Below are 12967 nucleotides of genomic sequence, written 5' to 3' on the forward strand. Positions count from 1 at the left end.
TAGTTGTTGTTTTTATCTTTGAGTGCCCTGCAAACAGAAGGTTTGTGACTGGGAAAAACATGCTCAGTAGGCACAAAATTGCTAAGTTTTTAAAGCCAACTTTCTGTTATTTTGCCAAGTCATCTTTTCTCGGTTTCTTCTTATGTTTTCTTTTGGTTTTGCTCATGGGCGCTGTTGTCAAAAGATGACAATTAACTTTTTCGAAATATGCAAGACCTATTGCATTGCAAATGCTTGTTTACTAATACTACACCACACTGTTCCAGGCCCAAGTCCTAGATGAGCAGCAGCAAGGTGAATATCTGATTCACTTTATGCCTCTGGACATGGATTCCGAGTTGATATTGCTAGAGAAGGGGATCACAACAGAGGAGGTTTGGGCAGCCATTAAGAGTCTTCCATCCCGAAAGACCCCTAGTCCTAATGAGTTCTAGGCCTCCTTTTACAAGGCTTATGCTTCTCAAATGTTGGAACCCCTCACAAAGGTTTCATCTCTATTTTGGTATCTGGGGTGGTGACGGACACAATGCTGTTGTTCCATTTTACCTTTCTGAAGCCTAACAAGCCCCCAACACTCTGCTCCTCTTACAAGCCAATCACACTGTTGAATTGTGACATCATAATCTTTCTCTTGATTTTACTGTCCCAGCTTCAACCTGTTTGGCTTGCTGTGATCGTTCCTCAGCAGTCGGGCTTCATTCACAATAGGCAAGCAAATGGCAACGCAAGGCTAGTGGTGGGAATTGTGAAAGCTGAATTAATTTCTGATAACTTTGCATTTATTGTGGGTTTCGAATTTGCACAGAATTAGGCTAACATAGAAAATAATGTGCTACTTGGAAAATGTGTCCGCTTAGTGGTCGCTTTTGAATTCGTAATGCTTTCACTGAATGCATCTTATTATTAGTTAGTGTGCACGTGTAGAGAACAAAATGTAGTAGTATATCATATTAATGATTTCATGCTATGAAATTTAGGCCATAGGATGGTGAGGTTTGGGCCTAGTTTGCAAAACCTCTCGTCAAGCTGCAATGTTTAATAAATTGTAGAAAATTTATTGTAAGCCTAGAGAATCAATGCTTTCATTGTTCACGCTGTGCTGACCAAATGATTTGTAGACTGTCCTTTAACTTTCTCATGAGAACTGCTAGTAGAACCATGTTGTACTAGAAAATGCAACAAAGTAAACTTGATGCGTGAGACAGAGATGTTCCCAGGAACTAACAATGGATGCACTGACTGGAGTATGAATTGTAACAAAAGAGTTGCCTGACGAGCCTGACCATGGGAACAGGAGAAGAGGAGTCAATCATCGACTTGTGAAAGAAAATTTAGTTAGTTTTATTGGTTCAACTGTAAATGTATGACTTCCTGACCAATGACAATGTGGTAAGATTCTTTAGGGAATTCTAACTTAGCCTGACTGTGCAGAGAGAGAGGGGCCATTCTTTTCCTTCACACAGTGTCTTCATCTGTTTGAGAAGCTGAACAGTTCCTGATGCCTTTTAATTTCTAAACTTTGACTTTATTGCTTAGTTTGCTAATGGTGACTGCTGTTCCCGTAGAAATTACTTCTTAAATGGTTCAGAAAGCTTAGAGCCCACCGTGTCTGAGCCATACCCTTTCACTGTCCCGTTGCAGAAGCTGACCGGATGGATGCCCAGCTGACAAAGAGAATTGCAGCTTGCCAATCCATTGAGGAGAAGTATAGCAAAATGCTATTGTCTTTGCTGTAGGTTCAGTTCTTTGCTTTCTGGGTACCAACGGCTATTTTGATAGAGTCATAGTTAGATGTTTTCCAAATTAACTTTTAACTACATTACTTTTGCATGAAGTCCAAACATGTTATGCTAATTGGAGGGTTAGTTAGTAATCCCAATGTTGATAAATGTTATTAACTAAGAATTGATCTTGTTCTCCTGTTGAATTTAGAAGTATGTCATTTCTATTGTGCAGTTATTGTTGCTATTGATTTGTACTGTGACTTTTGAATGCTTAATTGTAAAATCATTAGTTAATTTGAGATTCTTTATAAGATTTTGTCAGCCGGTATTATTCTTATATGTTTATCATTTGGTATTGAGGCTAATATACGTGATGTTAGCATTGTTAATAGAGGGAAATAAACTTTATAACTTTTACTAAAAGATGTGGTTCTTCATGGCCACATGGTTCATGGTGTGTGACTTTTACTGACTTCAAGATTTCTGATGAACTGATTGTTGTGTACATTGTGGTCACTTGATTTGGTTGTAAATAGACTTAAAAGGATGATGGTGAGCTTCCTCTAAGCACGGTCAAAAGATCTATCAAACCACTAACGCGACTCCTTATGAATTATGAATAATTTATAAAAGACCAAATAAGGTCAGAAGCGCTCACAGTTTTTTTGGTAGCACAGTCGGATGGTTTGCCTCCTTACGAGGACGCCATCATTTTTCAGTTTTTGTCATTTTTCAGTTTCTGGACAGCCGAATGGTTTGTCTCCTTGGGAGGACACCATAATTTTTCAGTTTTTGGAAGAGGTGGATGGTTTGTCTCCTTGGAGAGTCGGATGGTTTATCTCCTCAAAGAGGTCAACATTTTAGTTCTTGGTAACAATAACGGAGTGTTACAATTCAGTAGATACCCTCATGATTCCCCAGATACAACAGCTATAATATCTCAGATTTGGTAAAAGAAACAAAGGATTATGGCCCTCATTAAGACATTGGCGTAAGTGCCACCTACCTCTGTGATGACAGCCGCCATAAGGTCATCGCCACGGCTAAGAGCCAACTGCCAAATAATGACCACAGCCGGATTCCGCTGCAAGAAGGACGGAAATCCAGCTGTGGCCATGCTGGCGGACGGTGTTACGGTGGCACTGCTACCACCAGCAGCGCCACGCTAGTAGACCGCTGCCAGCTGTATCATGAAAAATAATACGGCCTGGCGGTGTTCTGCTGGCGGGCGCTGCTGGTGATAACAACGCCCGTCCCATCCCCTGCAGGAAGACCCCCTGGATTCAGGTAAGTCCGGTTTCTGACAGGGGAACGGGGGTGGGGGATGCCGTGTGTGTGTGTGTGGGTATGTGTGCATGAATGTGTGAGTGTGTGCGTGAATGCGAATGTATGTGTAGTATTGTTTGTGTGTGTATGCATGTGTGAGAATGCATGTATGAATTGATATGTGAATGCGTGTCAGTGTGAATGTGGTATGGATGTGTGCATGAATGAATGGATGCATACATGTATGAAAGCATGTATGCCTGTGTGGGTGAGTGTTTGTATGCGTGGTGCGTGTCTGCGTGTGTGTGTGTAGAGGGGTGGGGGATTGGAAGGGGTAGCGTGGATGGGGGGCATCTGGGGAGTGTTTGGTGGGAGGGGGGCCTTCTATAAGTGACAGGGAAGGAATTCCCTGTCACTGATAGGGCCTACCACCATGGTTTTCCTGCCATTACAAACACCACGAAAACCATGGCGGTTGGCAGGGTCAAAATGCCTGAGGCAGTACAATAGTGACTGCCAGGATGGAGATTCTTATCTCCAGCCCGGCGGCTGCTACCGCCATGGCGGTCGAGTGGTACATTGGCAGGTTGGCTTCAGGCAAACCGCCATTCTCATAATGTGGCGGTATGTACCACCAGCCTGTTAGTGGTACCACCGCCACATTACCACCGACCGCCGGAGTCAAAATGACCCCCTATGTCTCCATAGGAGTCTACCATGATTTACCCGAAACCTTGGAGTTTGCCAATGATTGTTTGAAGATGTTCTCAGCGTTCTAGTAAGAGGGTGAATGAAATAGGTTTTCTGCTTGCACAGCTTAAGCAAATCGCAGGTGAACTGTGATGTTTGTGAGTGGATAGTGAATTTTTCAAATTAAGTTGTTTCGGAAGTTTCCGTAATCCAAATGAAGTTGTTTAGAGTGTTTGTGTACACCAAAGCGTGTGAGTAGGGAAGTCATCGAAGTTCACCTGTGTGTGGCACTTTGTGCTCAAAATTACCCATGTGGTTGTTGGTATATGGGCACTGCATGGTCTAAGGCTCTGAAATATTGTATACGTGTATGAGACACTTGGTTACATTGTAATTTGTCTGTTTAATAGGTCAGTCGGCGAGGTTGACAAACTCAGGGTGCGTGTTAGAGTGAGTGATAGGTTTTCGACTGAGATTTGGTGAGTCCTCTGTGCACCAAAAGGATCCACTGATCAGTTGAGGGTAACATTTGCTGGTCGAATTTTGCTTGTGAGTCAGGGAAACTGAGATAGAAGGAGGATCTGTTAGAGCAAATGCCACAGTTGAAAATTTTGTAAGGTTTCTGATGTGATTGTGTTACCTACCTGTAATAAACAGACAAGATGTGTGTTGATTTTTATTTAGTGCTCACAATATTTGCATTTAGTTTTGCGCGGATCCGAGTTTAGGAGGGCAAGCCAAAAGGCTTTGTCAGCCGGTGTACGTGTGAGTGTGACGTCACTAGAGCCGTGCTGGAATAGGTCAGTTAGTGAGAAAGGTCATGAACCGTGAAGCGTAATTGGTTGAGAAGGTAGACGAAAGGGATTTTGGGATTGAAATATACTTCCTGATTCGACTGAAGTAGTGTAAATTACAGAAAATTAAATCCATCAAAGGTTTAAAAAGTGTCCTAAGGGGAGATGCATTCATTCTAATTGGAATAGGAGAAATTACACCGCCAGAAGGTAGACCTGCCTATATTGTATTGGAAGAACAAGGTGATGCGCCATGTCAATGGCTGAAACAATGGTGCAAAGAAACAGAAGGAGATGGGAGCTTAGCATTCACTGCCCATGGATCATTTAATTTGAGAATTTCAGAGAATTTGAGGAGAGTACTATATGATTCGAAGCCTCTTCTGAGACCTGCACAATATGAAGCATTAGCTATTTCAGAATTAGTGGCCATACAGCAACAGCAATAGAAATTTGAAAGGAGAATGAGAAAAGCTGAGGCAAGATGGGATAGTGAGGAGAAATTTTGGAGAGCTGAGGCTTTACGGGGAATTAAGTTGTCTTCTGCAATTACAGAAGAGAACGAGAGGGAGGCTAGAAAAAGTACTAAGATGAGGGATTCCTATCCTTCTGATGACAAGGAGCAGAGACGACCGAGTCTAGAAAAAAAATGACTTTTGTTGAAGACTCAGATGAAGACAAGTTTATTTTGCAATTATTGAGGAATCGTCCCCCACCATATGCAGCACATTAGTCAAGTACAAGCACTTGTGCAGACCCTACAGCTCTGATGCCTATTGGATGTGACTCAAATGCCCATGCCAAAGATTGACATACCCAGAATCTATCCAGATGTATCTATTATAGACACTGCAACAAACCTATTGGTGCTGACAGGAGAGGCTGCCCACATGAGACAGGTTCATCAGAAGCTAATGCTGATCCAGATAGAGTCTACCCCAAATTTAATGTCTCCAATACAAACACAGACAAGCCCGAGATAAACCTGAATAATAGGGTCACAGACAGAGATGTCTCCATTGATAAGTCAGAATACAGAAATAATGTATCTTAGAGATCTAAATGTCCGGTCAAGTCCAGATAATGTTTCAGTACCGGTTACCATAGGTCCAGTTATACCATTGTTTGCCCAGGGAAATATTGAAAGCAGTGAAAAGAAAATTCTGAATCCAAGCGTAGAAAGGAGAGATTGATTGAAAATGCAGGAAGGATGACTCCCATGAGACCTACATTTGATGGAACAGGTCTGTTAATCAATTTGAGTTATTTTAGGACTCCTCCAAATAATCAGGGAAGATTCGACATAGACTCCAATCCAAGCTTGGTAACACCAGAGACCCCAAGCCTAATGTTACAGCAAGTGCCTAGTGTAAGTAATAACAACATTTCATTACAAGATTTGACAGCTCAGCATTTAACTGAATGGTTAGAGAAGCTGCGTAGCAAACAGGGAGATTCCAGCAGCTGCAGCTTGCCAGGATTATAGAGGGCAGGGCAGGGTAGTGCCTGGGGGTGGGGGGTGATAGCGTAATGGAATTGATATAAAAAAATAAAAAACAAACTTACCTCTGCGCTTCTCTCCCTCGTTGACGCTGCATGCAGGCACAGGCTCCCAGCCTGCACTGCAGCCAATCCTGACTCTGCACAGAGCAGTGTCAGGATTGGCTGGGAATGCCCAGCTAGGGTGCTCCCGTGCAGACTGGGAGCCCTTGCAGGCTCTCTCCAGCCCGGCAACAGTGTTGCTGGGCTGGAGACAGCCTACTGCGCATGCATGTTTGGCCGGCCGGAGACAGCCGGTCAAACATACATGCGCAGTGAGGGAATGCACAGTGCACTCCCCTCATTGCTTGTCACCCCATGGCCCCACCCTTTTCACAAGGAAGGTTCAATAAACTATGTTTATTGTCCTATCCTTGTGAAAGGTTTGAAGCTTCTCCTGCTGGCGCCCAAGCGGAGGAGCCGCCACTGGATTCCAGTGGAGGAAGTGCACTGAATTTGACCAGGCTTAGACTAGAAGTAGAAGACATAATTGAAGGAACAATTAGGGTTAGACAGAATTAACTCATACTATGAAAGGGAATTGAATTATTTGTGCAAACTGATTACCAACAAAGCAGGAATAGTACATCAGAGATTAGCAGACCTGGCAGAGTAATATGACGTCGAAATTGTGAAAACAAAGCATTTAAAGAGGAGTTACAGATTAGAGTTTGACTCAGAGTTCTTTGAGAACATGAGAATACCAGGAATGAACATTCACATCAGGGAATTAATTCAGAACATTCAAACATGGGGAGCATTAAATAAGTGGGAAGGCAGATGGGTGAAGAAAAGAGACAGGAAGAAAATTCATTCTGTGAATCTTACTGCAAATGTGCCACAGGTTGAGGACCCAGTTAAAATATTACCAATGACAGAGATTCTGTGAGGGAATTTTGTTCATGCCCCTCGGGCAGAAGGGACATATTGTTGTTCACCAATGATTACCCCTGTTTGCAGAATGGTACCAGCAAACAGGGAGGTTTGTGAAACTCTCAAAATGCCTCTGGGAGGTTCTGGACACCCTGTTAGAAATAGTAATTCCAGCAGACTTATCGGTCGAATGCAAGAGGAGTGTAGATTGGCCAACAAGAGAACTTCTGAGAGGATAGACAGGACAGCTCAGGAAGGGAAAGAGTCAATACATGAGTACTATGAGATATTGTTGCAGGCATTCAAACATTACAGTGGTGCAGAAACAATCGAGCCGAAAGACATGATTTATTTTGTGTTCAGGTTTGTTGAAGGATTGAGACCTGAAATTAGCCAGATGTTTAAGACTCATTTGAGTTGTTGGCAAGCAAAGCCGATCAATGACGTGTTGCAGTATGCAAGCTACTGTAGAGACAAGATTGAGTTGAAGCAGAGAATGTTGAAAGAAAAGGCAATGGTGATATTGATTAAAGTGGCACAATCAGTTATACAGGGAAGTTTTCTGCAGCAGCAGCAGGGAAACACGTGGTGGCAGTACCAGGCAAGAGGTAGAGGTCATGGTGGAGTTGGAAATGTGAACCGTGGTCCTGATTTAAATCCTGTGGTTATTAAGAATGACGTGCAAGGGATGAAAAGGATGTTACTTTGTCACTCTTACGGAGGCCTCGGACATTACAAACAGGAGTGTCCGATGTTAAAGTCGGGAAAGTGTTGTTCAGCAGACAAACAAAATTAATTATTTTCCAAATATGAGAGATCAAAATCCCAATTTCCAAAATGAATGAACCAGATGGAATACCACGTTTGCAGATGCCACAGTCGCAGCCAATGAAACCCTCAAGTCCAAACAGTACCTAGGCAGCAAATTCAGATACCTCAAGCCCCAATGGAATGGCAGCAGATGATGCTTCCTCAGCAGGTCACAGGTCAAAGGCTTAACCTGAGTAATAACACAATACACCAATACCAATTACACAGTGAGGATAAAGCGAATGATGAGTGGGTGAGTGAGAGTTCAGATGAAGAGGAATGCATGTTAGCAGCTTCATTTGAAGTAGATCAGAATGGTCAATAGTGAAGGGAAAAGTGATGGGTCACAAAGTCTCATTTTTAGTTGACACAGGAGCTACATGATCTACAGTGAGGACTGCAGAAGTTTCAAACCTGCCCCTTTCAGGGAAAACAGTGCAGACTGTAGGAGTTGCAAATCAGTATTTGACAAACCCGAACACTGAAACAGTTCCAGTTAAAATTTGTAACTTTAAAGGATTACACAAATGCGTAGTTTGTGACTCAAGTCCGGTTTCCTTACCACGAAGAGATGTGCTATGTCAAACACGATGTTCAATTAATTGTTTGAATGATGGCATTTCCATCCAGACAAACAGTGTTGATGAAGATGACTTGCCTGCAGGAACAGATTGTGACTCAGTGAATGTTGAGTATCCTTTGATCAATTTATTTCCAGTTTTTACTATACAAGATCTTCCCTCTGACATGCAGGGATCAGTTAAAATGAAAGTGTGGGATTTTACAGGAAAAGACATTGGTCTAATCAAAGGAGTTGATCCAGTTCCATTCAAGCCAAATGCGATTTTTCCCCATATTCCCCAGTACAACATGACACAGGATACTATTGAAGGGATTGCACCTACAATTGCAGAATTTGTAAACGAAGGTGTTCTAAAAGAGGTACTGAGCAGCCCATGTAACTCACCAATAATGGGTTTGCAAAAGCCTTGTGGGAAATTTAGAATTGTTCAGGGTTTGAGGAAAGTTAATGATATTGTGATTAAGTGTTGTCCCATGGTGCCAAATCCAGCAGTGATATTGTTATAGATCCCATGTGATGCTGAATGATTTACCGTAGAGGACCTGTCACATGCATTCATTTCTGTGCCTCTTCATGAGGATAGCCAGTTTATCTTTTACTTTAAATTAATGGACAAAGTCTATTGTTGGTGCAGAATTCCTCAAGGATTTTCAGAGTCATTGTGCATTTTCAATCAGATATTGAAGAAGAATCTGGAGTCATTGGAGATGCCTTTCCAATCAACTTTGGTACAGTACATTGATGATTTATTGGTTGCTTCACAGACAAGAGAAGAATGCAAGTATCATACTATTGCCTTGTTAAATCACTTAGAAAAGAACAGACATAGAGTGTCCCCTGCTAAATTACAGTAATGTCAGAAACAAGTAAATTATTTGGTACACCAAATTGAAAAGGGAGATAGGAAAATTTCCAGGGAGAGAATTACAGCAATATTACAGATGAATCCCCCTGTCACACAGAGAGATGTCAGAATGTTTCTGGGAATGGTGAGCTATTGTCACCAGTGGATTCCCAACTTTTCAATTATTTCAAAGCCATTTCAAAAGCTGACTCACAAAGAAGTTACTGATCCCTTAGTATTAGACCAAGTCTGTATGAAAGCCTTTACTGAATTGAGAGAGAGTCTGTGCATAATCCAGCTTTGGGAATGCCCGATTATACAAAACCCTTCACGTTGTTTTTTCATGAGCGTGATGCGTGTTCCTTGTCTGTTTTGACTCAAGTCCATGGTGGTGTGAACCACCCAGTAGCTCATTTTCCAGCTACTTTGGAACCTGTCATAGCAGCACTACCTGGCTGTTTGCGCACAGTAGCAGCAGTTGGACTGAGCCTCACTCAGAGTGAGAGCATTGTGACTGGACATCTTTTAACTGTTATGGTCCCTCACTCTATCGAAGTTTTGCTTACTCGAACCAAGACCCAATATCTAACCACTGCAAGGTTGACCAGATATGAAACTTTAATTTTGGGTTCTCCGAATGTCACTCTGAAAAAGTGTACAGTGCTTAACCCATCAACTTTGCTTCCCAACGAAAATGTTGAAACCGATAAATGGAAGGAGGTTGAACATGACTGCCTGGAAGGAACTGATTTGTGCACAAAACTGAGACCTGACACTAAGGATACTCGATTGAAAGAAAATTACCAAATCATTTTTGTTGATGGTTCCTTTTTAAGAGATAACATGGGAACATTGAGAGAAGGATATGCTGTGTGTACGATTTCTGGTATACTCGAAGTGCCTTGGCTTTGAGGAATGTATTCTGCACAGGTGGCTGAATTAGTGGCTCTTACTAGAGCATGCCATGTTTCTGCACAGCTTAAAGTTACCATTTATACTGACAGTCAGTATGGATTCGAAATAGTCCATGACTTTGGTCAGCTATGGTCACAGAGAGGTTTCCTGACCTCTTCTGGTTTGCCAGTTAGAAATGAGGAAAGAATACATGATTTGTTACAAGATTTACAAACGCCTGAAAAGCTTGCTGTGGTGAAATGCAGTGCACATCTAAAGTCACAAGATTTTGTATCAATAAGAAATAGATATGCAGATCAGGTCACAAGGTTTTGCTCCCTAAATTGTATATCCTTCAAGGACAAATGGGAACTGTTACCTGAGGAAGAAATATGTACAACTTTTTCTCTAAATGTGATTGAAACTTGGGAATAATTGAAAGCGCTTCAGGATAATGTTGACAAGGAGGAAAAGAAAATTTGGGTAAAATTGAAAACTTGTTCAGCGAGAAGACGATGTTTGGGTGTCCGGGGAGGGACAAGTGGTCTTACCCAATACGTTTTTGACTCAAATGGCTAGATATTATCATGGTCAAGCACATGTTGGGAGGGATGCCATGATTCGCACCTTTAAACTGTTTGGGTTCAATCCTAAGTTTAGACAGGTTACGGAAGCAGTTTGCCACTGTTGCATCATGTGTGAGCAGATGAATGTGGGAAAGGGAACTGTGGTTAATGTGAGCCACATTGGAAGAGCGGAGGTCTATTTAGCAGGATGCAGATGAATTTTATTGAGATGCCTGTATGTGGGGCGGATTGAGTCATGTGCTGGTGATTGTGTGCGTTTTTATTCATTGGATTGACGCTTACCCCACATTAAGAAATGGTGGTCTTACTGTAACTAAACTATAGCTTAGGGAACTGATACCTCGTTTTCGGTTTCCGGTCTCTTTAGAATCAAATAGAGGAAGTCACTTCAACAATGAAGTTATTAAATTTGTATGGTCAGCTTTCAGCAGTGAGCAGAAATTGCATTGTAGCTACTGCCTGAAGCATCAGGACTTGTTGAGCAAATGAATGGTACCTTGAAGTCAAGACTTGCAAAGATGTGGAAGCCACCACTGTGCAACCGTCCCAACCTGAGAGCTAGAAATTGGGTTGTGATCAGAAAACACGTGAGGAAGACTTGCTTGGAGCCTCAGTGGAAAGGTCCGTCTCAAGTAGTACTGGTTACTACTACAGTTGTGAAGTGTGCAGGAGTCCCTAACTGGATTCATACCAGCCGTACTCGGAAAGGAGCCTGTCCTCTGGACAATGAAGACAAGTTGTTGAGGGTACCAACAACTAGTATACAATCTCCAGAAAGGGAGAAGGAAACTGGAGAATCAGAGACTGACTCTGAGCACACCAAAAATCGTTTAGGCACTCCTGTGAGAGACAAAGTAGAAGACATACAGGAGGGTAATAGCGAACCAACCTTAAATGAGACAACAGGAGAGTCTAGTCAGAGGAGGGTTCTTCCAGAAGCAGATGGTCTTGAAGGACAAAGAGAGCAAGCCGCAGACCCAGAGGTTAAAGAATTCGAGGCAGATCAAAGTAAAAAAGTTCTTACTCCCCCGACAGAAGTTGCAGGTATATCAAGTCAAAATCCTGCAGAACTAGAAAAAATTGAAAGTCCAACGTTGAAAAAGAGCATTGACCAAGAGTCCACTAAAAGGAGATAAGTGGCTGAAATCACAAGCCGAGAGAAAAGAATAGGTTACAGTGACAACAATTGAAGAAGAAATAGACACAACAAGGAGAGAAGATTTGAGTGATGGAGGGTTAAATGGAGATCGAAGACTGAAAAGAAAGCGAATTGCAAGCAGAAGGTACGCAAGTCCCGAATGGGCGTACACAATGACAAGTGAATGGCAGAGTGATTTTTTGTCTTTTTGTTTTGATCAGGAAATTCCAGGTCAATATGAACTTTATAAATGTTGTGAAACTAAAAATTGAAAAGAGACAATTGAAATTAACCAGATGAGACATTTTGAGTAAACTGATTTGACTAAGTTGCTAAACTGATTTGTGACAACAATTGCCGATTTTGACAAGTTAACTATTTTCAACAAAAGGTCCTGGAAAAGAGACTGAAAGATGTAAATATTTGTAAAGGGAGATTTTTGTTTTTGCTGCATAAGTACATTTTTGGGTTCTTTCTACTTTCTGGTTCTTTACGGACCATGAGTAACCCTAACAAGCAAATTAGAAAGAGTAGGTATTGCAAATATAGGTATTGGCTTAGCAATTGTGTGCATGTTAGTATGCTTGATATTGATTGTGAAGGTGAGTCTTCTTGAGAAAACTATGGCTAATAATGCTTCTGCTTTAGAGACAACCACTACAGTTACAGAATTAGAGAAGTTTAAGAGGGATGAGATATATTTACATGCAAATAATTCACAGGGAGATCTTTCATCTAATGTCTTCTATCGCTTATTAGATGAGTATGTTGAGACGATGAATGCGAAAAAATGTTCTGTATGTATGCATGCAAATTCCTTCATCAGTAGAGGAAGGGAATACCTGTCATAGCTTGCCATTAACATATGGGATTAGTTGCAGTCTTTTACTAACAAGATTCTATAACCAGGAGTTTATCCAGTATTTCTATTCAAATCATGATGTAATGTTTTCGTTTGTTCCTATAATTAAGTATTTGAGTAGGGTAACTAAAGAAAATAGTATAGAATTAGTGAGAGGTTTTTGTGAACCTACATTGACATTTGGGGCAGCTTACACACACAGGAACAATTTGACATGTCTGTTAACACCAATAGAAAAAGAGATTTTTAGATCAGACTGATGACAGGAGAAAGGCACTGAAGGAGAAGTTATAAAAAAGCCCTAAAGAAAAGGACATTTAGAAATGACTATGCATTTAATGAAATCAAAACCCAAGGGAAATT

At 41.5% G+C, this 12967-nt stretch overlaps 1 protein-coding gene across 1 annotated transcript in view; it reads left to right on the forward strand.

Moving 5' to 3' along the window:
* The window catches only part of LOC138246144 (germ cell-specific gene 1-like protein), a 200746-nt gene that overhangs the window by 115852 nt on the left and 71927 nt on the right, over positions 1–12967 (forward strand). The gene's annotated exons all lie outside the window — the stretch shown is intronic.

The sequence above is a fragment of the Pleurodeles waltl genome, chromosome 7 (genome assembly GCF_031143425.1).
Source record: "Pleurodeles waltl isolate 20211129_DDA chromosome 7, aPleWal1.hap1.20221129, whole genome shotgun sequence".
NCBI classification, from domain to species: Eukaryota; Metazoa; Chordata; class Amphibia; order Caudata; family Salamandridae; genus Pleurodeles; species Pleurodeles waltl.